The sequence below is a fragment of the Bemisia tabaci genome, chromosome 4 (assembly GCF_918797505.1).
Source record: "Bemisia tabaci chromosome 4, PGI_BMITA_v3".
Classification (NCBI taxonomy): Eukaryota; Metazoa; Arthropoda; class Insecta; order Hemiptera; family Aleyrodidae; genus Bemisia; species Bemisia tabaci.
In genome coordinates this window covers 29,249,897-29,272,061 of record NC_092796.1, presented here as the reverse complement: position 1 = coordinate 29,272,061, position 22,165 = coordinate 29,249,897, and the positions used below count along the sequence as shown (strand labels likewise).

At 39.7% G+C, this 22,165-nt stretch overlaps 1 protein-coding gene across 1 annotated transcript in view; it reads left to right on the top strand.

The window, feature by feature from the left end:
- Positions 1-296: 296 nt before the first annotated feature.
- The window catches only part of LOC109036802 (organic cation transporter protein), a 108,995-nt gene continuing 87,126 nt past the window's right edge, over positions 297-22,165 (top strand). The window contains exon 1 of the mRNA XM_072299656.1: positions 297-1,699. The gene's annotated coding sequence lies outside the window, so the exon portion shown is untranslated. The remainder of the gene's footprint in view (positions 1,700-22,165) is intronic.

Here is a 22,165-nt window from a genome sequence, read left to right as displayed (position 1 = left end):
CTGGGAACGACGGATTTCGTGTTCCGCGTTCGCGTTGAAATTTTTAAAATTTCTTGACGTCATTTCATTCACAGCCTCTCGGACCGTCGAAATTCCCACAGCTCGGGACGGATAATTGTGGACAAGTTTATGGAATTTATGGACAAGTACTTTATAGACAGCCTGTGGGTATGATCCGAGTATCAACTTGTTTTCCGTGGGCCGGAGCTCGACGCGCGACGCGCGGCGTCGAGCGAGGATCCCCGCTGTTCGCGGGCGTCGGGACGCCGCGTCGCGCCGCGCGGCTCCAACTTGTTTATCTTCTTAGTTCAAGCTCGGAAGCTCCGCCGCTGACATCGCGTAAAGCCATCCCGCGTCCGTCCCGTCGGGCTCCCGTCAACGCGGACGTAAAATTTACCAATTCTAGACCGTAGAATTTACAAACTCCAGACCCTCGAATCCCCGTGTTTCCACGTGTCGAGTGAACAGTGCCATCGTAAAAGAGGGAACGAACAAATTGTGGCCATTCCGTCATTTTTCGGAAAGTTGAGCTTTAATCAGGATATAAAGTTATCGGGCTCCATGTTACATTAATCACGCGGACGTAACATTTACCAATTCCAGGCTGTAGAATTTACAAATTCCAGACCCTCGATTCCCTGAGTTTCCACGTGTCGAGTGAACAGTGCCATCGTAAAAGAGGGAACGAACAAATTTTCGGAAAGTTGAGCTTCAATCAGGATATAAAGTTATCGGGCTCCATGTTACATTCATCACAAGTTGAATTAAAAATAAACAGCGATCAATCTCTCTTAAATCAAGGATACAATTTATCGAGCTTTTAAGAATCATCGTGGCGATTTTTCTCCGTGCAGTTACTTTTTGAAAAGTTGAGCATCATCCAGGTTTATAGGTTTCGGGCTCCTTTCTGTACTTAATACAGTGGTTGGAATAAGAAGACTCGATCATCGACCCCCTCTCAAATCAAAAATACGATTCCTCGAATTTATAAGAGTTAGATGCGAGGTACGCCATCTGATGTCTAATTATTTTAAATTGGATATTGTGTCGGGTTTAAGTTTCTAATTGGTTAAAACCAAGTTCTTTCAAAGCACCGCATTAAATACGCTGTGTTTTTGTGTGTAATGGAACATTTTTACAAATTATGAAATACTTTTTTTGGTCGAGCACACAAATGAAAAAAAGAACTGAACTTCAGGATATAAAATCAGGACTGGCAATCCGGGTACATGATCATCGGAATACAATCTCGCGCGTTGCGCAAGTTTAAACTTTTCTGAAATACCTGCGAGGTTTTTCTTTGCAATCTCACATACACCATTTTGCCGTTTGCTCGTTTTGAATCAAAAATTGTGTCGGGCATCAGTTTCAACCGCGAGCTATACCTCGTTATCCCGACCGAGAATTTTCAAAATGTTGCGCTGAGTATGTCACATCATTGAGTTTCTGGTTGTGTGTAATGGAATTTTTTCTAACTGTTGCTCACGCGTATGCTAATGCACTGCAGGTGCAAAAAAATTTTAATGCTCGAGGCTCCGTGGTTGAAAAAAATGATACGCGCAAAAAAATTACTGGTTTGAAAAAGCAGTGCGAAACTCATCTTGAATTGTGATAATTCAAAGCGGTTGAAAGTGCTGGAAACGTGAACTCAGGAACCCACAGGATCAGGAGGAATTCTCTGTCAATCTTCTCGTAAAAAGTAAGTTCCAAATTTATTCTTATCCTACGCATGTTCCCTTGTTCGATAAATAATAAAAAAAAAAATCCGATCTTATCTTTGTAGGCGATTGGTCGAGAAATATTGCAAAAATCTCAACGAGCATTCATCGTTGCCAATTTTTAGACTCCTTTTTGAATCGTGGTAACTCAAAAGGAAGTAGAGCTTGAGTCGAACATACGAATTTCAATCAAATTGCTTTCGTATCGTTCAATCTTTTCAAACTTTCTATATTTCTTTTAAAAAAAATAAAAAATGGACTTTCATGAAAAGAAGAGCTCCAATTTGGTGAAGAAATCAAATTGTGCCCTCATCTTTGGGCAATTCTTTTAATTTTTTACGACGAAGCTCCCGCCTCGTCAGGATAGATAAAAAGGTATCATTGATTTGTACCTTTATCATAATCTGTATCCTGCAAATGAGATTTTTTTCTCATGAGGTGGTGTAAGTTCTATTAGAAATATTGCATAGAGATTTACAAAGCTTGGTACACTCAAAGGCAATTTTTTTTGATGGTAAAAACTGTCCCCGAAGAAAATATTAGTTGAATGTAAGTTTAATGAGATAAATAAATTGAAAAATTTCCTGACAAATCTGGAGATTCAAGTACTCAACAGTTATAACCATCTGAAACTACGAGTAGTGACTGTGCTATTAAGCCAGAAAAACTAAACGGAAGGTTGACGTATAATACGACTCTACACGTGGGTAAGATCATGAAATGACTATGATTGTAAGCCCGGGACAGCAGTGGAATGGCGTATGCTTTGTGATACATCGATTAATCTGTCATTTAAACCTATGGAAAAGAATCGAAAACAGGGTGTTCGTAACGAACACCTCATTCGTTGATTTTTAAACACGTGCAGCTTCATATGGAGAAATATCGAAAATCAATTATTCACGCCTCCCTATACTACAAAACAGAGTTTGGCACGAGTGATCCAACTTTTTGACCTATTTCAGGAACGGCCTAGAGGGAGGAAATTTGCAAAAAACATTGAAAAAAAAACACCGGCCGTGGGAGCCGCAATTACGGGCTATATAGACATACCGTCCGTTCCGGGCTCAAAGGCCGAGAATTCCGGCTGCTGTAGCCGTAGCTTCGGCCTCTGAACCCGGAGCAATCGAAGCTACGGCTCCAGCACCCGGAATTCTCGGCCTTTGAGCCCGGAATGGACGGTATGTCTATATAGCCCGTGATTGCGGCTCCCACGGCCGGAGTTTTTTTTTCAGTGAAGAGAAAATGAAACGATAAATTAAATTTGATTTTCAGCTTTTATTTCCAGCCCTTATATCCAGCTTTCCCAGTAGGCCCATACTCAGCATAAGAACAGGGTCTTAATGAGAATGACAATACCTTCATCTTAAAATCCAATGTTCAAAACACGATCCCTTTTTTACTGTCCCACTCTAAATGCAACTTGGGTGCTGCTTTCATTCAACGGTCCACCGACATTGAGACCTTTGATGCATCCAGCGAATTTTAGTATGTTTCATTAAACATACTAAAATTCGCCGATTAAAAAAAGAACCTGCAACAGAGTAAGATGATAGATATACTCACGTAAACATACACCAATTCGGCGGCATTCATAGACTAACACACAGACATACATAAACACATAGACAGTGGAAATATAGACAGGAGACCGGCTAGGTGGGATTAAAATAAGCCGACTATTAGGTTAAAAGAAATGGGAGAAACTGAAAGAAATGAAAGTTGAGTGCATAACTCGCGCTTATTAAAACACAAGGCACTGGCTCATAAACCGATTAACTGGTACGCTGCAAGTCTGTTTTGAAATTAAGGACGAGATTAAGAGGACTTACACCCAAGTCGATATGATCACACTTTTCATTCAATAGGTGTCTGAAATAGGATTTAACCCGACGAAGATTAATGACAATTTCAATTTGCCTTTCCAGCCTGTTTCCATCCCTTCTGCACAATTGCTCTCAACTGTCGAAAAATTCGTCATTTTGAAATTCCGAAAACTATATTGTCAATTATGGCCTTCATTAGCAATAAGTCTCATAGATTGCGGTGATATACATTAATTTAAAGCATAATCTCCTAATGGCTATGCTGTCGAAAAATCCGTATTCCCGATTGCGACGTTAAAATCTCCACACATAATTATTTTATTTTTATTTTTTGACTTTTGAAAACACATTGAAATAAAAAAAGAAGAAGAATATTCAAGAAGACGCACTTTTTCTCAAAGTTCTCCCCCCCCTCTGATTTGTTACGTAACGCTGGGCTTGACACCCCCCATCTCCCCTTAAGTGCGTCACGTAATAATTGATCGGCCCTTCAGAAGATAAATGCAACATTCTACGAAGCAGTGGCGTGGCGTGAACAATCGATTATCGATATTTCCCCATTTGAGGCTATTGTTAAGAATCGATTATTAAGGTGTTTGTTACGAACACCCTGTCTATCGATTCTTTTCCATAGGTTTAAATGGCAGATCAATCGATACATCGCAAAGCACGCCACGCCACTACTATACGGAGAGGATACACTGGTAAAAAAAAAAACCTCTTGGACCAATGTCGCGGTGCATTGACTTAAGAGTGCAGTTTCTTGTTGCCGGATTGTTGCTTGAAACAAGAGTCTGGACTCTTATTTCAAGCGGATTTTGCATTGATTCAATTCAAAATCCGTTTAAAACAAGAGCCCAGACTCTTGTTTCAAGCAACAATCCGGCGACAAGAAACTGCACTCTTGAACCAAGGGTTTTTTTTTTACCAATGTATCATTGCGATCCCGTTTGAAATTCGGGACTGTGTTGAAGTACCCCTAAAGTCTAGTATCTTAAGACTCTATGTGGGCTAAATGCATTTTATAAGATAAATTTACCGAAAAATTCAAAATAAATACGGCAGATCCAACTGTTCGTTTGAATTGTTTGGATTGAAACTTAGGTTGCATCCTTGTGCTGAATCCTCATGGACGTATGAACTCTATCTGAGCAAAGGCATGCACCCCACGAATGGATTCCTCGCCGCACATTTCAGTGTGAGATGTGCGCCAAGTGTATTTATCGCATATTTTTTTCAGATGTAGAATCTAAAGGTGACACAAAAACCTTGACCTATTACAAGATATTCTTCTGTCAATTATAAAGAAATGTTTCTCGGAAATATCATCTACCTTCAGGAATGAATTTTTCGGATGATTTAGAGGTGGATGGTGGCTTCGGATGGATTACTTTCATTCTTAGATTGGAACTACCTTGAGCGATCTGAGAGAAAAAATGTCTCAGATTCTTAAATTAGGTTAGTACTATAAGAAAAAACATGCGCATTGATATTAAATTTAACATATCGAACATATGAGGGCTTAAAGGAGAAAAATGTCATCAATATGGACAGTTTCTCATTTGCATGTGAAACTATATAATCTGTCAATCACCTACATCAATAGACTACTAAACGCAACCCACTTCTCCGGAGAGAAACGGCCTAACATAATATAATTTTTACTTATATATATTTACTTGACTTAATTGTGTCACATAGTCTCGCCATTGCACCTAGGAAATTATATCCGTATATGTAGACATGTCATGATACAGATTTTCCGTTGCATTTCATTTTTTCGAAACGTCAGGCATTGTGTTTGTTCCATTCATCCGGATTATTCTTTGAAAATTTTGCTCTGAAACGTCAAAATTAGTTTTCGCCAGGGAGAAAAAAACGAAAAAAGTCCAAACAAAGGACGACTCATGAAAGTAGGTTAAAGGAAACTGTACATATTATGATCAGATACCCAATCTATTTTCGGGCAGCGTTTTACTGTATGTGAATGATGCACTTCTCGGAAAATTAACGATGTCGCGATAAAAATCAGTAATGGTTTACTTCATCGGCCAAGTAGGCAACGCTGGAATTAAGTTAAGGTGTGAAAAAAGTAGACAATCGAAGCTTCAGTCAATGTCGCGTGCGACAGATACTAAACGAATGTCATTATAACGCCTGGATGCAACTATTCGGGCTCCGCGGATGCCCGTGTTGCATACGCACAGAAGGGAAGGCGTTTTGATTTCAGACAGTACCTCACCAGCGCAGCGGTGCACAGTGGATCGACTCAATAGGAGAGGACAAAATTTGGAAAGTTTAAACGCTGATAACTCCGTCTCTACAAAACTTTGAGGTTTTGAAAGCGATTCCGTTGGTTTCTTAGTGAAATTTCCCTCCACAAATACCCCTTATAATTTAAAATAAGACGAAGTAAACATCAAAACTCGCAGTTGTAGTCAAGAAGTTCATGTCCGACCGCTTTGATTGGCTCGATCCACTGTGCGGCGCACTTGGAGAGAATCAATGAAACGAGTCGTACAAAACATGGACAAATTTAAAGCTCATACTAAGGAAAATAGAAGTTTTAGAAGCAGTTTCATCGATTGTATTGCAAAATTTCCTTCAAGAAGCACCCCATACAATTTATAAGAAGAATGCTTCCGAAAAGAATGGTTAAAATCATACAATTTATCAAATTTTCTGTGCGACATAACTTTTTGCGAATCGATTAGGGGCTAGATATTTTCGCCAATGATTGATGGCTGCACAGAGATTTTGTTCAATTTCAATGATCAGCGAGTCAATGAGAGAAGCCAGACTTAAAATGTTTATATTAATTGGCAAATTTTTATATTTATATCCCGTCATATATTATTATAAATTTTAAGGGGCGCTTCTTCTGGTAGATTCTGATAGATGATCCCAGAACGGCTAGTTTCTAATAAAACTCGAGTTACGCAGTGAACCGAAGAATCGTCGTGGTAAAATTCCTGGTTGTAGCCACGGTGAAATTTATGGGACCGTCCGTTGTCTGCGGTTCATCTGTAAGGGGTGCGGCTCTCACTTTCGGTGGAAAATGCCGAGCAGAATACGATTGACCTCACGGCAACCTGCTTCTCCCAAAATAACGATTTTTAGGGGTCGGTAAAATGGTTTGCAATCCAACAAGCTGACCGCCAACGTGAATCAATGAAATTTAATTACGGAAATTCTTCACCACTGTTGACAGATTGTGCTGAAAATCCAGTACATTTCCCCATACAACTCAATGTAAAATATCCAGGTTGTTCACACAATCTTGGTCCTCACTCTATCGAAGGTAAAACTGCAAAAACGCATATTTCATTTGCTGTGGTTCAAAATCTCTTTTCTTATTTTAAATTATCAAAGAGGAGAAAACGAACATCATTGCTTGAAACATTCACATAGTATCTTCATACATAGCAGTTAATCAGAGAAGTTTGCAATTAAAGATAAATCGAGTGTTTTTTCGCATTTAAAATTTATTATGACAGGAAGTTTGCAGCGTCGAAATTTCTCATTCGTCCGAGGTAATATAACCCAGTTTCCTGAATTTGTTGTTTCCTAGACAAAGGAACGTTACACTTCATCCCACGGTTACGAAACTCACTAAAATAATTCAATTTTTCACAAAAATATGACTGTGCAGAATTCACGTCATAATTTTTTCTAATCAAACTATACCTTCCCTCTGAAAGTCATAAGCATAGATCCAGGGGGACGGGGGCGTACACTCCCCCCCTCCTTTCGCTCGAAAATGAGGAAGAAGAAAAAGGACAGAAAGAAAAAAGAAAGAATGACGGTATGATTTGCATGGTAATTATTCATGACGAACTTGACTAAAACTTCATGTTCGATGCTTTAAAATTTTGAACATTTTCTAGCGGATGACCCGCGGACCTCCCTTGCGTCCCCCCGTTCGAAATGTTTGGATCCGTCTATGCTGAAAGTTTAAGCTTCTGATTATACGAGTGAGCGTGTGGTATTAAGAAAAATCAGTGACTTTTTCAGATAGACATGAAATTAAATTCTAATGAAACTATAATTCACAGTCAGGGATAGAGTACCTAGGGAGAGTATGCGAACAACTCAAAATATGTAGCTCCTGGGCCCAAAAGGGCGGTAACCTTTGTAAACGAAAAATGTCACTGTCAATCTTTAGACTCCAATATCAAACGAAAATGAGGAAGAAAATTCATAAGTAAGCATTCTTCCGCAAAAATGAATAAGTTTATGCAAAAACCAAGTCAAATACGTGCTTCACCAACGACGGTTCAACAATTGTGATTATAAATCACCCTGGATAATTTGAACTCATAGAGTGCCTACCCTTTCGGGGTCTAAGAGCTCCATCACCTAACCTCAAAATGTTCGACTTGTCCATACTCTCCCTATATACGTACTCTAGTCAGGGAAACAACGCAAAGAACAGAAGTTTAAGCACATTTTCCAATCATGCTAAAGCAAAGCAATAAAAATAAAACTAAAACTAAACAAAGAATATGAAAAATTGGAAGAAATAAATAGCAATAATACAAGGGACTACAAAACCTTTTACTTTTAAAAATAATGAAAAAGTGAGGAACACATACAAATCGTATACACACCCACTTATTCACGGGCGATATGGGATTTGAGCGCATGTGAGCGTCAGTGCTGAAACAGGCAGGGAGCCCCCGTAAAGGAACACTGCCATGCTAAAGGAAGAGCTATAATACGGAGGATGCGTTGGGTTGTGATCTGCAATATTCTTGAGATCTTCTCCAGGAAACCGCGGAACCGATACTTCCCACAAGTGTCCATCTTCGGCGAACCGAGGGAACGCCCAAAACTCGTGAGGACACGCTTGGGTAATTGGACGTATCTATGCTAAAAGGAACTATCCACCGTGCAAAACCTATGCGCACATGGTTCTTTTTAGCATAAACGCGTCAAATTGATCCACGACTTTGTGGCAACTTTTGCGCCGCACGGTGGATCGAGTCCATAGGAGAGGTCAGACAAAATTTTGAAACTTTCAACGTTTGTAACTCCGTTTATAAAAAACTTTGAGGTTTTGAAAGCGGTTCCATTGGTTTCCTAATAAAATTTCCTTCCAGAAACACCCCTTATAATTTAAAATAAGAAGAAATAAACATCAAAATTTGCAATTCTTGTCAAACATTTCTTGTCTGACCTCTCTAATTGACTCGATCCACTGTGCGCCGTTCCATTGTTTTAGCCTGTCTTATAAGCGGTCACCGTGCTATATGGCGGTGGTCCATGTTCGTTCCAACCCCCCCCCCCCCCCCCCCTTGACTCCCGATAGCGAGTAAATGTACTTTTTCATTATTGAAACTATAGGAGCTCGTGTTACTGACAAAATCAACACAACCCGAGTCAATTTCGAAATTAATCTATTGTTTTAAAATACAATCAGTTTGTGCCATCCTGCTAATAGCTTTATTCCGCTCTTAGAACTCAAAGGCCATACTAGCACAAGGTGATGTTTAACATTTTCTGACAATGAACCCGCGAAAGTCAATTTCGCTCCTGGTAGTCAACTTCTACGAACCTTTATTGACTGAAATATCTTCAGTTTTCGGGAATTACAAGCACGAAGGAACCTGAATGTGAACTTGACGATGTGGTATTTGTCGTCACTGTTTTCCAAACCCACGACGATCATCAGAAAAGGTAGTCAGTTATGTTATGCTGACTCTTTTGTGGGGGCATTTATAAACATTATGATGGACTAATGGTGGATCTAGCACTTCAGAGCGAACATTTTAGAAAGGAATTATGTGCTGAATTTTTAAAGAGGGGCATCTCAACTTGTCTGTTATCACTGTTATCGCCGCAGTCTTTCATCACCATGTAACGCCGGGCTGGTCTCTTTCGATTTTAATTTCTTTTGTATTTTTGTACTTTTTTAGCGGTTGATAATGGTGTAGTGAGACTCCCAGACGTCCCGTGTATTTTCATGTATTTTAGCCTTGTTTCCACTGTTTCCTTGTTTTGCATTTACTTGTCTTCAAAATACTTCGGCTCAATGCCCGTCCGAACTTTGCGACTAGTTTTAGGTTGCGAGGAACGAGTGCGTATCAGGACTCAAGTTCCACCTGCAACGTGCTCTTCTCTGGAAAGTTAGGTTCTCGACCTGACTCCCCCCCCCCCCCTTCAGTTTTGCTTAAAATGCTTTCCCTGCAAATACTGGACTTGAAAACGCGGCATTTGTACATTTTGTGTAGGGCTTGTCGTCTTTGTATGCTCTTCTAGATTAGCTGAGAGATTCATAAATCACAATACAATAATGTGATATGCACAGCTGACGAATCTGCACTGGCAGAAAGGTCGATCCTATGAGTCAAAAAACTTTCGGCAATCTGTATTGATGGAGCTGTCCGGTTTGTCAAACAGAACTTTAGATTTGTCAAACCGAACATTCGGTCCATCAGATCAAACATTCGATCGAACCGAACAGATCAAAGGAAGTTCAGTCACACGAATTGAACATTCGATCCTACGAACCATAAATTCGCCTCGACGGATGCAAGCAGCAGCGATCGTGATAAGTTGTGATTTGATCGGAGAATATATCGCGATTTTATCGACGTCACTTAATTCCCGTTATTCTCCGGTCCATTCTACATTATAATCTTTGCAATCGCTGAAAAAAATCTTCATTCCCGTTTGTGACACTGTGCAGGCCTAAAATACGGGAACCAATCAGACATGGATTCACATTGTCTTGACTCTCAGTATAAAGGGACTCTACGTGGAACCACCCCGCAAATCCGGCGATGGAGCTTGAGTCAAGGGTCGAGAGTCACGAGGAAGTCTCTTAACATGTCTATCGTCCCATGAGGTAGTTGGAGTGTCGATGAATCTGGATAGTTGAGGTAGTCAAAGTTGTGGATTTAATTGTAAGTTTGGCAACGCAGCTCTCAATTTTAAACGGCTCAAGCGAGACCGCCACCGCCGCACCGTACCATGCACTCTTAACATCCTCCCCTTTAACAGCATAACGGCTCCGCGCAAAATCCACTCACACCGTCAAGAGCCGACTTTTTAATGTAGTCCCGCACAGTCAGTTCGAACCCATCTCCGTAGCTTAAATTCAAAACCGCCTACCTCCATTCGGACGTTTCATAAGCGTGGCTCTCGTCTTAATTTCCTCGGAACTGAAAGCGTTAAATTTATATCTTAAAATGTATACAGAATATTCTGCTAACACAGATGAAAAATCGCGGGAGTTTTCAGGAAATATGATGGCTAGTTTTTCAAGGAACAATTTAAGTATGAAAGTTTACATGACAGTAAGATCCGTCTATGAAAGTTACCCCTTAAGTCCCTATAAGCTCCATGGACTAACCTCAAAATTACCGACTTGTTCGTGCTCTCCCCATATAGGTACTCCCTAGAGGGGGACAGGGGGTCAAAAAGTCGGGCAAAACGACCTGGCTATTAGAATACGCATAGAGTACATCGAGTTGTAATGTAAGTGGGTGAGCTGGCGCCACTTTTAAGCATTTTCCAGGTCCCGAATTCCGAGACTCCCGTGTTACGCCGTGTCACTTTTTCGATACATAATCGATTGTTTGCGATACACGGGTTCCCGGCCATCCGATGTAAACAAAGAAGTAGGAATCACCACGTATTCCACACCGCCATTGTAGATCGAACATGTATCGAAAAAGTGACCCGAACTCGGCGCACACCGGGCTCGGAACTCGTCGAGCAGAACATGGCGCCAGCTCTTCCATTTACACTACGACTCTATGTACTCTATGCCTTTTAAGTCCCTAAAATCTCCATGACCTAACCTCAAAATTACCGACTTGTTCGTGCTCTCCCCATATAGGTACTCTATAGAGAGGGAGAGGGGGTCAAAAAGTCGGGCAAAACGACTTAGATAAGAATATGTCATTGGAGGAAGGCCCGTCTTCAGGAGCGGATCCAGCAATTTGGCAACAACGGATTCCCTCCATTTAAATCTATGTTAAACAATCGATTCTTGTCGGGGCACCTGGCCCCTCCAAGAATCGATACATTTCCATAGGTTTAAATGGAGAAAAATAGTGTTGCCAATTTTGTGGATCCGCCAATGCCCATCTTCACTTTCTTTTTCTGGTTGCCGTTGTCGGGTTGCCGACCCGCTGTGCACCGGGTCCAGGACGGGAGGCTGGAGCGACGCCTTGCACTCTGGAGCGGTGGTGCAGGAGCCGACTGCAATTCAGCCGGTGCACCACGCCGGCCGCCGCGTTCGCTGGTCGCGCCGCGTCGCGCGAGGGGGAACGCGCGGCGCGGCGGCGGCGGCCGGTGCCCGGGCTAACGAGCCGCTAACGAGCGGAGCTAACGCTGAGCTAACGCAGTGGCTCCGTCTCATCGCTCCGCTTCGGAGGTGGTGCCGCGGTGGTGTCACTTCCAAGTAACGATAGCTAGCGCAAGCAATTTGATTAGTCAATTCCTGTCGGCTCCGGCTCATTGTTCTAGGTCCAAGAGACGGACCCGAATCCTTCGCATCAAGACTCCCGCTGCGCCCTTGTCCCTTCTCTCGCGGCTGCCAAATCCGTAGATTTCAAGCAGATTTATAGCCAGTTTTCGTAAATCGTTTCAACATGTTAAAAAAAAGTAATAAAATAAAAAAAAAATAAAATTAATAAATAAATTAAAAACGGCAAGAGCTACAGTGCCAAACCTCGCAAATCCATTTACTGCCAAATCCGTAGATCTCACCCATATTTATAGCCAGTTTTCGTAAATTGTTTCAACATCTTCAAAAAAAAAAAAAAGTAATAAAATAAATTAAAAACGGCAAAGCTAAAGTGCGAAACTTCGCAAATCCATTGCGATTTTTCAAAATTTCCATTCCTGCTCTATTTTTTCAAAGAGAGACGAGTCAAGTTTAAGGGTTAAATTTTATACAGAATCTTCTGCTAGTAGCATTTCAGAAATTACGTTCACTCGTATTCCAAAGGAAAAATGGACGTATTTAATTCACATAGTTCCGTTTGGCAGGAATACGTCCATTTTAGATCCTCGTAGTAAAGCCCGCCGCACGATGAAACGAGCCTTTCAGAGGTTGGACAGAAAATTTTCAATTAATGATAAAACTGAAAATATTTATGTTGTAAGTGGTGCTTCTTGGAGATACTTTTATGAGAAAGTCAGAATGGAATCCCCTAACACCTCTGTTTCGTATTAACATCGGTTGAGCTTTTAATTTTTCAACATTTTGTAAGACTTCTTTCATTGACTAGTTCCGCTGTGCGCATCTGCTGAGGTAGGTAGTGTCAGAAGTCAAAACGCCTTCAATTGCGCGAGTATGCAACACGGGCATCCGTAGAGCTCGAATAGTTGCATTCAGGCGTTATCATGAATTTCTTTTACCTAGCATTCCCTGCATGCGACACTAATTGAAGCTCGGAGTTTCTACTTTTTGTTACACCTCATCTCAATTCAGGTGTTACCTATTAGCCGATGAAGTAAACCATTGCTCATTGTTACTCCGATATCGTCAATTTTTCGGGAGGTGCGTTACTTAAAAGTATTCATAGTTGTCGGCGCGCGGAAGCGCAACAATTTAGGTATCTGAGCTTAACAAGTAGAGTTTTCTTTAACCTACTTCAATGAGTAGTCTTATATTAACAATCGTTTTGTTTGCTTCTTTTCCGTGAGAAAACTACTTTTGAGGTTTAGAACAATTCCAATGAATCGCAGGGAATTTGGATCAAAAACTGCGATCATTCGTTTTTCGAAAAAATTAAATGTGATAGGAGATCTGTAACATCACAATCCTAAATATACGGATATGACTTCCAAGTTGCAATGGTGAAAATATCGCACGAGAGAATCTGGGAAATACATATATATGAGTGAGAATTGTATTTTGTAATGCTTTTTCTCTCCTGAAAAGTGGGCCGCGTCAAGTTCTTTTTAAATCCACAATGATTCGGCGTTTTCCACTTCAGCAAACGTAATGAAAAGACCATGTAAAATGTTCGATGAGTTCGATCAAAGATTTTGTGTTCAAGGTCTTTTGATGAAATTCCAGGTCTGTCTTTGATCTAAAAAAGTCAATCAACTCCGCATCACCTTCAAGAGGGGCAGCTATATCTTTATTGCTCCTTTAATACGTACCAAATGAGTTTTTTACACCTCTTTGATGTACCTATACGCATCTTTGTAGAGTGCTTATATGATTAATTTTGCTGTTGCGTAAGCTCCCTCAACCGTAATTCCACGGTTTTTTTAAAGAGTTTTCTTCACTCATTTCATAATGTTTTAGAGGTCTCCAGGCACCTTCGATATATTTATTTCAAATAAAATATTTTGATAATGATGCCTACACCTATATTTTCTTGCGTCCATTTGATTATTTCACGCAAGAGACTTTGAGCCTTTTTTTCAGTTTTCCGTTGATTATTAATACTAACCGAAATTGTGTTTTCATCACTTTATAATAAGTTCGAAAAAAATAAAGACCCTGGTAAAAATTGGCGATAGGAGCTGCGTTTCAAAATACCATAGGAGTTCTTATAGCCGACTGAAGAAGGCGATAGAAAATCATATAGCTGGCTGTAGAAAGTGGAAAAAATTATACGGCCGGGCTACACGAAGCGATAAAAAATTACACAGCCGGGCTATAGTTCCTATCGCCGGGCTTTACACTTTATCGCCTGACTGTTGCTTTTTCGCCTTCGGCTGTAAAAGGCTATAAGAAATTGTGTAGAAATTCGTGTGCTTTGTAAATCCTTAAGATTGTACGGAATCACCTTAATATTTACAAAACACACATTATATTTTCCTTTACTACATATTTTTTTTCATCAATTAAAATGAGAATAATCCATACAGAGTGTGCAAACATTTCAAAGTCATGAGTTGACAAACGCTGACTCCACGAGATTAAATATTAGAGCCTAACACAAAGCGGAGAGGCGGCGCACTGGCGCCTTCAAACCTAACAGGGAAACTTCACGCATTGCGCAATGCGTGAAGTATCCCTGTTAGGTTTGAAGGCGCCAATGCGCGTTTCGCGTTCTCTGCCCGCCCGCCGCGCCGCAGCGTACCACGACGCTTGAAGCAACTATTTCATACCAGAGGCATTGCACACTATCATACAAAATTGCAGGCGCTCCAACATGTTAGGAATAGCAGGCATCCTTCAAAAGTACGGAGGTTTCCTCGCAAAATAAATCAAGATACTACGGCCCAAAAAGAGAGCGGTAGTCCAAAAACTCACTTAGTCCTAGCATCCGTAATTAGTAACGTTTAGCATACACTTTATCGCCAGGCTGTTGAGTATTGCTTAGTCGCCATCGGCTATAAAATGCTATAAGAAATTGTGTTGCCGGCTTTAGAAGCTATTGGAAATCTTACAGCCGGCTGTAGGTCTATGGTATTTTAGAACCCAGATTCTACTGCCAATTTTTACCAGGGGGAGAAAAATACCCCGAGTGATGGGAAGATTAACAAATAACAACGCTTCGTAAACATGAAATACAAGCTTTCTTCAAACACCTCACCTAGAACGTAACTTTTAGTCAAGACTTAATACAATTAAACATCCTTAAAATATTTTTCCAATGGGGATACATCGATGATCAATCATTCACGTCTAGCCACTGATTCTCTAATGATATGTTGATGATCCCCTTTAAGTGTACTGTCGTGCTAGGTGCTAAGGAAGAACGCCGTATGAACATTCAAGAGTTTCCAAATTTTCTTGGATAAAATGTTGATTTTCGAGGAAAATAACGAATATTTTTCCTCGAAATTTTCAGACACTTCAGATCAAATTACAAACAAAATTATCTGAGAAATTGACAGGGAAATATTCAAAAATTTTCCCGAAAATTTGTAACTTGCCAGAGGAAATTTTGCAACGCCTGAAGGCTCATACGGTGTTTTTTAATATGGATAATGTATTTTAATATGCGTATATGCCCATATTGTAATATGCATGTATTTTCCTCTTGCTTTTAAAAATTCTTTTTGCGAAGAGTTGCAAAATGTCGTTCAATGTAGACGATGGAACATGCGGAGACCTCCATTGCCTTAAATTTATGCTTGTCTGTATCCTCCTAATCCACTCATAGAGAATCGTCCACTTACATCGTTTCGAGAGCACTTAACATAAACGGGTGTTCTCTCCGTATAGGCGTATGCGATAGCTGAATGGACGATTTCAACTCCCTTTTTCAAGTTTCAAGCTCCACCCGCATGTGGTAATGTGGTATGTTGTCAGTGCTGTCAACAGCACTCCATGACTTCTTCCCAGTGTCGTGCATAACTTCCGGAAAATATAAAAAAAGAAGGTGAGAGAAACAGAGACGACATATTTTACAAAAGCCTCCTCTGTTATCCTCTCTATGGTGTAAAATTTACTTGCGGCAAGGTTAACGCTCAAATTCGTCTGATTCGATTCACGGCCTAAGAGTTGGGCTTTTGTTTAGCAATCCTTACCTAATTTGCGAAAACTCGCTTAGCAAAGTGACCACCCCGATATTCATCAATCATCATTAGGCGAATTTATTTTGCTCGCTAGGGGGATACGTCCCCTGACCGCTGCGCGGCCATACCCCCTGAGGGCACTTTGCTCCCTCTCATGAGTTAATCTTGCGCATGAAATAAGAAAAATCTCGAAGTAAACAATTCGTCGACGACCATAATAATGATTGTGTTGGTTCATTCATTTTCGGTAATTCCCATGATTAAAAGAGAAGATATATATAAAAAAAAGGTAATATGAGCTCAGAATTATCGAGGAAGTCAATAATAATGATACTTTACCATGAGAAAGAAAACAATTTTTTATAGAGTACGTCTGAAAATATCACTGGAATCACTTGATAAGTAAATAAAAGTAGAAATTAAAGAGGAATAATAATCGAAAACACAGAAAAAAGTGACCGATGGTTGGATAAGTTAGTGGCATAAAAGCGGAATGGAAGTATTCAAAAAACCAGAAGGGGAAGTGGGGGTGAAGTAAGATCGAGAGAAGGCACACGCTCAGCATTAGGTTTTTCGCGTTATGATTTTTGGCGTTAGAGCTACCTGAACTTACTTTTTTGTATAGAGTAGGATAGGATTTGCTAAGAAGTCGCTCATTGACCAACATCATGCAGAATATAGAGTTGACCTCCAAATTTCACTTTTGCCTTACTCAATTAAATAGCCAAGATTCTTAGTGCGGGGTTTCTAAAATTGTCTCTAGAAAGAAAACTGCTCCAATTACGTAGAGAAGAAACAGAAACATCTCTTATTTACTCCAAATTGACATTGCTATCACAGCAAAGACATTTAAGGAAGCTTAACCTTAACAGACGCACAGGTTTTAATGACAAGCCAGAGTTTTCCGTATTATCTATATCTGTGTTTTGACGCTGCGTGCGTAGTTGCATTCGGACGTATTTATGCTTAAAGGAACTATGTTGCACACAAACCCTATGCATATAGTTCTTTCTAGCATAAATACAGCCATTTTCAACCGAAACGTAAGTAAACGGCGTCGGAGATTGTTTGCTTTCCTGTTAAATGAGTTATGTGAACGGCGTATTTTACTTCGTTTTGACATTTTCCACTCAAAAATACACGACTTGTTACAGATTTCGGATGTGTTCTTTCTTAATTAGCATAAACCTGCTATTTCTTTTACCGCATTCTTCATTCGTCTACAGTGCTGCCATTCGTTTTTCTGTTTTTTCCAATTTTAAATTATTTTTGGTCAATGGGATTTTTTTTTTTTTTTTTTTTTTTTTTTTTTTTTTTTTTTATTCTACAAAAGAGTTTACAAAGAGTATACAAAATGAAAATTACATGCGAAAATGACAATAAATTGGCAGGGATATTAAGACAAATTTAAGATTCTACAGCAGAAAAACATGAGGAAATTAGAGCACGGTTCGGGATCGAAAAGCATGTATCAATTTATAAAAAGTAGAGCACCTTCATCCGTTTCGACAAACATGTAGGAACTGTTGTAATTGAAAGACGATGAAACTTGTTTCATCTTAATTCGTTATAGCGGTAGATGCAAACAAATACCTGGATAACAATTCCAAATTTTCGATGATAATCAAAACCACCCAACACCAACGTAAGGATGCGTAAAATCACCTACTGTTATTTCCTTCACGATCTCTTTCGTCAAAATTCGAATATTTCAATCGGAAAAAATGTATCAATTTTCAGCCCTGGACTAATCCAAAACCTTTCAGATGCCTAACAAATATAATTTTTTACCATCAATTTGGATATAGCATCAAATATTACTCCCACCCAATTTTTACGATTATTGACCAAAAACCATCCCCATTTTCTTTTCTCTTACTTTTAAGCGCTCAGCCGATAGGGTGCCCTTATAGATTTTAACCTGCCTATAGAATTTTTGTATACTGGTGGCATTGCTATCAAATGGCGCACTGGCTCATTCAGATCTCAGTGAATAGGGACCTCACATATTCAGAATATATTAATCTGTGGTATCTTTATTTAATGCTCCTGGAATCGAACCAAGGAGGACGATAATCTTTTTTTCATAATTTATTGGTTTAACGGTAAGGTAGTTTTCTCAAAATTGATATTTGAAATTTTCATCGAGGCGAAATCTTTTCTCATCGGTGCTCATCTTTTTCGGTGAACTTGGAAACTCGCCTACTTAGAAAATGATGTTATGGTAATGCTGTCAAAGCAAAAATTAATACGTCTCATATCAGCTGAGTTCTTTTTAGATTTTTTCATTGCCTCTTGTGCGCCATCGATTGATAAAACAATTTTACTATTCACTTTAAACATAGACTGACATGCTGAGCGCTTCTCTAATACGAACGTAGTAGAACTTTCTCGCTAGTGTTCTTTTTTTCACCACGAGGGCCGTCTCTTCGCGGAAATTAAGAACTTGAGGACCCACGTTTATTGGGAAAAAGATTGGTTGGTTGATCAGAAGAGCTCTCGGGAAATTACACTTAACATTTTCAGTCCTCGCATTAGCGAAGCTCTTGTTTCGACCCGAAAGCGTGGCTCTACATTTTCGATTCTCGGTCAAATATTTATTGCTCTATTGTCAATAGACAGTCGTGTGAATAGCGATATTAAAACGGTGTTAATCGGATGCAAATAGCAGGAATGTAGGATCGCAGCGTGTTGATACTTCGACTTGACGTAACTAGCGAATGACTTGTCTGGCAGTTGTTCAAATTAAATTGTTGGGAGCTACAGCTTGAAAGCCACACTCGGTCTGGTCCTAGTCCTCCAAGAGTAGAGTATCCAGCTGCAAGCGCATCCTATATTGTATTACATACACTCATAAACCCCAGCTCCAATTACTTCGTCGCATATACTGCCGTGCTGAGGAAAAACGCCGTATGAGTCTTCAGGCGTTGCCAAATTTCCTCCGGCAAGTCACAAATTTTCAGGAAAATTTTTGAATATTTTTCTGCCGATTTCTCAGATACTTTTGTTTGTAATTTGATCTAAAGTGTCTGAAAATTTCAAGGAAAAATATTCATAATTTTCCTCAAAGATTAACATTTTATCCAAGAAAATTTGGCAACTCTTGAATGTTCATACGGCGTTTTTCTTTAGCACGGCAGTATATGGTTAAATATGAACCTTTCGGAGTCGATCATATCCTCGTTTCCATTACGAAAAAACGTAACTGCATTTCGATGTTGTCAAATTTCCCTTCGCAAATTTTATTTTTAATAGAAGAATCTTGGGCATTTCTAACTGATAATTTTACTGCTTTCCCTCCTGATTCCAAGTCAAAATTAGGGAAATTTTGGTCGAAAATTGGGCTGATAAAATCTTGAGAAAACAAGCTGCCTCACGGAGAATAGATCGATTTACATACATCTAAATAGAGGAAAAATAGTGCTTCCATTTTTCAAAAAACCGCCATGGACCGTGAACCCAATAAAGAACCTTTTTAGGCAGCATATGACCTGGCATCTTTCGTACGTACAATACACGGTAAGAAAGTTTTGTTGATTTAATATTTTGGATGTAGAATAAATGTGTGCGAACGTCTTGTCTCCATGGGTCGTTGGACGGGATTTTTCTCAAGTTCGAATCGCAGGAATGAAACTGCAGGGCTTTTTTCCCGTCAAACAACACATCAAAATTTCTTCTTCTTTAAAAGTCGTTCCTTGGACTCCACAATGACTCCTAGTTAACACCGTGATTGGTATTGACTAACTCAATATTTTTCCCAACTTCGCAAGTGAGATGTTTCCCCGGGACTAATCCCATGGCCCGCGGAGTCAAGGTCTTTACTCTTGAGTTCCTGAAAAGACCCACACAGTTCACTTACTTCAGCTTCAGCTTCCAGAATTTGAAATCGACCGTTGAAACAGTTAACTCAGCATATCCAGGGTTTGCGTGCACCTTCCTAATACCTAAGATGTTACATTTAATTAACTTTTCTTGCCTTTGAATCGTTGGTTTATATCACAGAGACCTGCTCTCCAAGATAGCGTCATATTCTTTAGATTTAATGATTCCACCACCCGACTGAACAGAATGTGACAAGTTCATAATATTGCCAGTCAAGAGTCTTGACACGATTAAAGAAGGTGCTAAACACAGTCAATAAAAAGAAACAACATGTGTCCTCTCAACGACACCAAATTTTACACGCTGATAAGCAATTTAATTAAAACGCGCGTCGCAAAGTGGGTAAACTTTTCGCCTCCGGTGACAAATAATTCAGAATTCTTCATCAATGCTGCCGAATGTCTTTATTTGAAAACAATCGCTGCACTTTGGGGCTGCTTTTGGAGATTAATTAGAAAACAGTTTAGCATTTCCAACCGATAATTTCAATGATATTCCTCTGTGTAACCACGTATAAAGCAGTAGAATTTTGGTGGGAAATTTGAGTGTTGTATCCTCGCAAGAAATAGTTCTGTGTGGGTCCATTTGAAAACCTTGCAATGGCTTACAGTGGATCTAGCCAATTCGAGAGGTCGGACATGAAATTTTTGACTAAAACTGCAAATTTTAATGTTTATTTTGTCACATTTTAAATTTTGAGGGGTGCTAATGCTAATGGAGGAAAATTTTACGAGGAAACCAATGGAATTATTTTAGTATCCGAAGTATTGTATACACGAAGTTAGAAGCCTTTAAAGTTTCCAAATTTTGTCCGACCTCCTCTGCTGACTCGATCCACCGTGTGGTGGCACATTCTTCAGCCCGGTAAACAAGAAACTCTAGAGACAGAAGGCTCAAGATTCCTCCCACCGTGCGACGAATGGCATCCTCAAGGTAAATTTAACCGAAATAGCTGGGGGTTTCACAATAGCTTTGTCTTGATTAGGATGCTAATTGAGAGGCGAATGAGCCATGATTAAATAAATCGTACCCGAACCTGGACAAGCAAGTAATCAGAACGTTCTAAAATATGATTTTTGTGGGTATCACGCGGGATGGTATCGAATTCGTGCCAACCGACCGTTTTGTCTCCTGGGAAGATCATTAAAGTGTCAAACGGAAATAGTGCTGCGCGGCAGGTTTCGTTTGTCTGTGACAGGAGGATCAGCCGAGTCTGAATACATTGTTAGGCAATTCTCGGTTATTTTACCAAAGTATATAGCTGCAGTCACTCTTCAAAGTATTTTATTGAGTTGACCTGAAGAACTCTACGCCAGCTTGAAATTTAAATGACTTGGCTACAAGTTGGGTATTTCGTGGTTGGTGCAAATTTTCGGTGTCTTGGATAGTGAGGGAATAAGAGCGGAATCATTAGGTACCAATCGACTTTCCGATTGGTGAAGTTGAAAACGCGTAACTTAGATCGCAACGTTGTAATTTTCCGTCCATGTTCAATTTTTGAAAGGAATGTTAACCAGCAAATTTACTAATCGTGAAATTTTCTATGAATATCTTCAAGTTACTCTGAAAAAATTATACAAAATTGAAAGGGAGCCTGCTGATTAAACCGTCGTTTCCCCCAAGAAAAAACGTTATTACATTTTCATGTTCCTGAATTTTTCCTCGCAAATTGCATTTTTATCAAGAGAAACTTGGATATTTTTAACTGAAAATTTCACTGACTTTTCTCCAAATCTCATGCAAAAATCAGGCAAATTTTAGATACAAATTTCTCTGGTGCGCTCTCGTAAAAAATTAAATTTTCAGAGTGAATTCGGCAACCTTGAATTGGAGTTACGTCCCTTTGTCCAGGAGACGACGAATTATCAAACTTAATCAGACATTTTCAAATTTTACAGTAAAATACGTTTTTTTAATTTATTTTTTATTTTATCCAGCCGTCAATTTATTCATTCCTATTCTGTGTCACAGGACCAGTTTAGTTGCCGTTAAAAATTGTATTGCTAATTTTGATGTAGTGTTCACCGTGATTGTTTCGGTCCGGTGAAGTAGCCATATTGCGTGCATTTTAATAGTGCGTTAAGAATTAGATTCGCAATTTACATACTCTGCGATGTAAAACTTGCAAATCATTCCCTCCGTGTCATGAGGAATGTAGGATCTGGTACACGAAGTTTAAGATCAGCTTCTCAGGAGTAAGATATGTTACCGTGATTGGTACGTCAGGTCAAAATAGAGATGCGCCTCTATCAGTTCTCATACTTGTAGATTCGATCAGTGAGAATTGATATGCACACA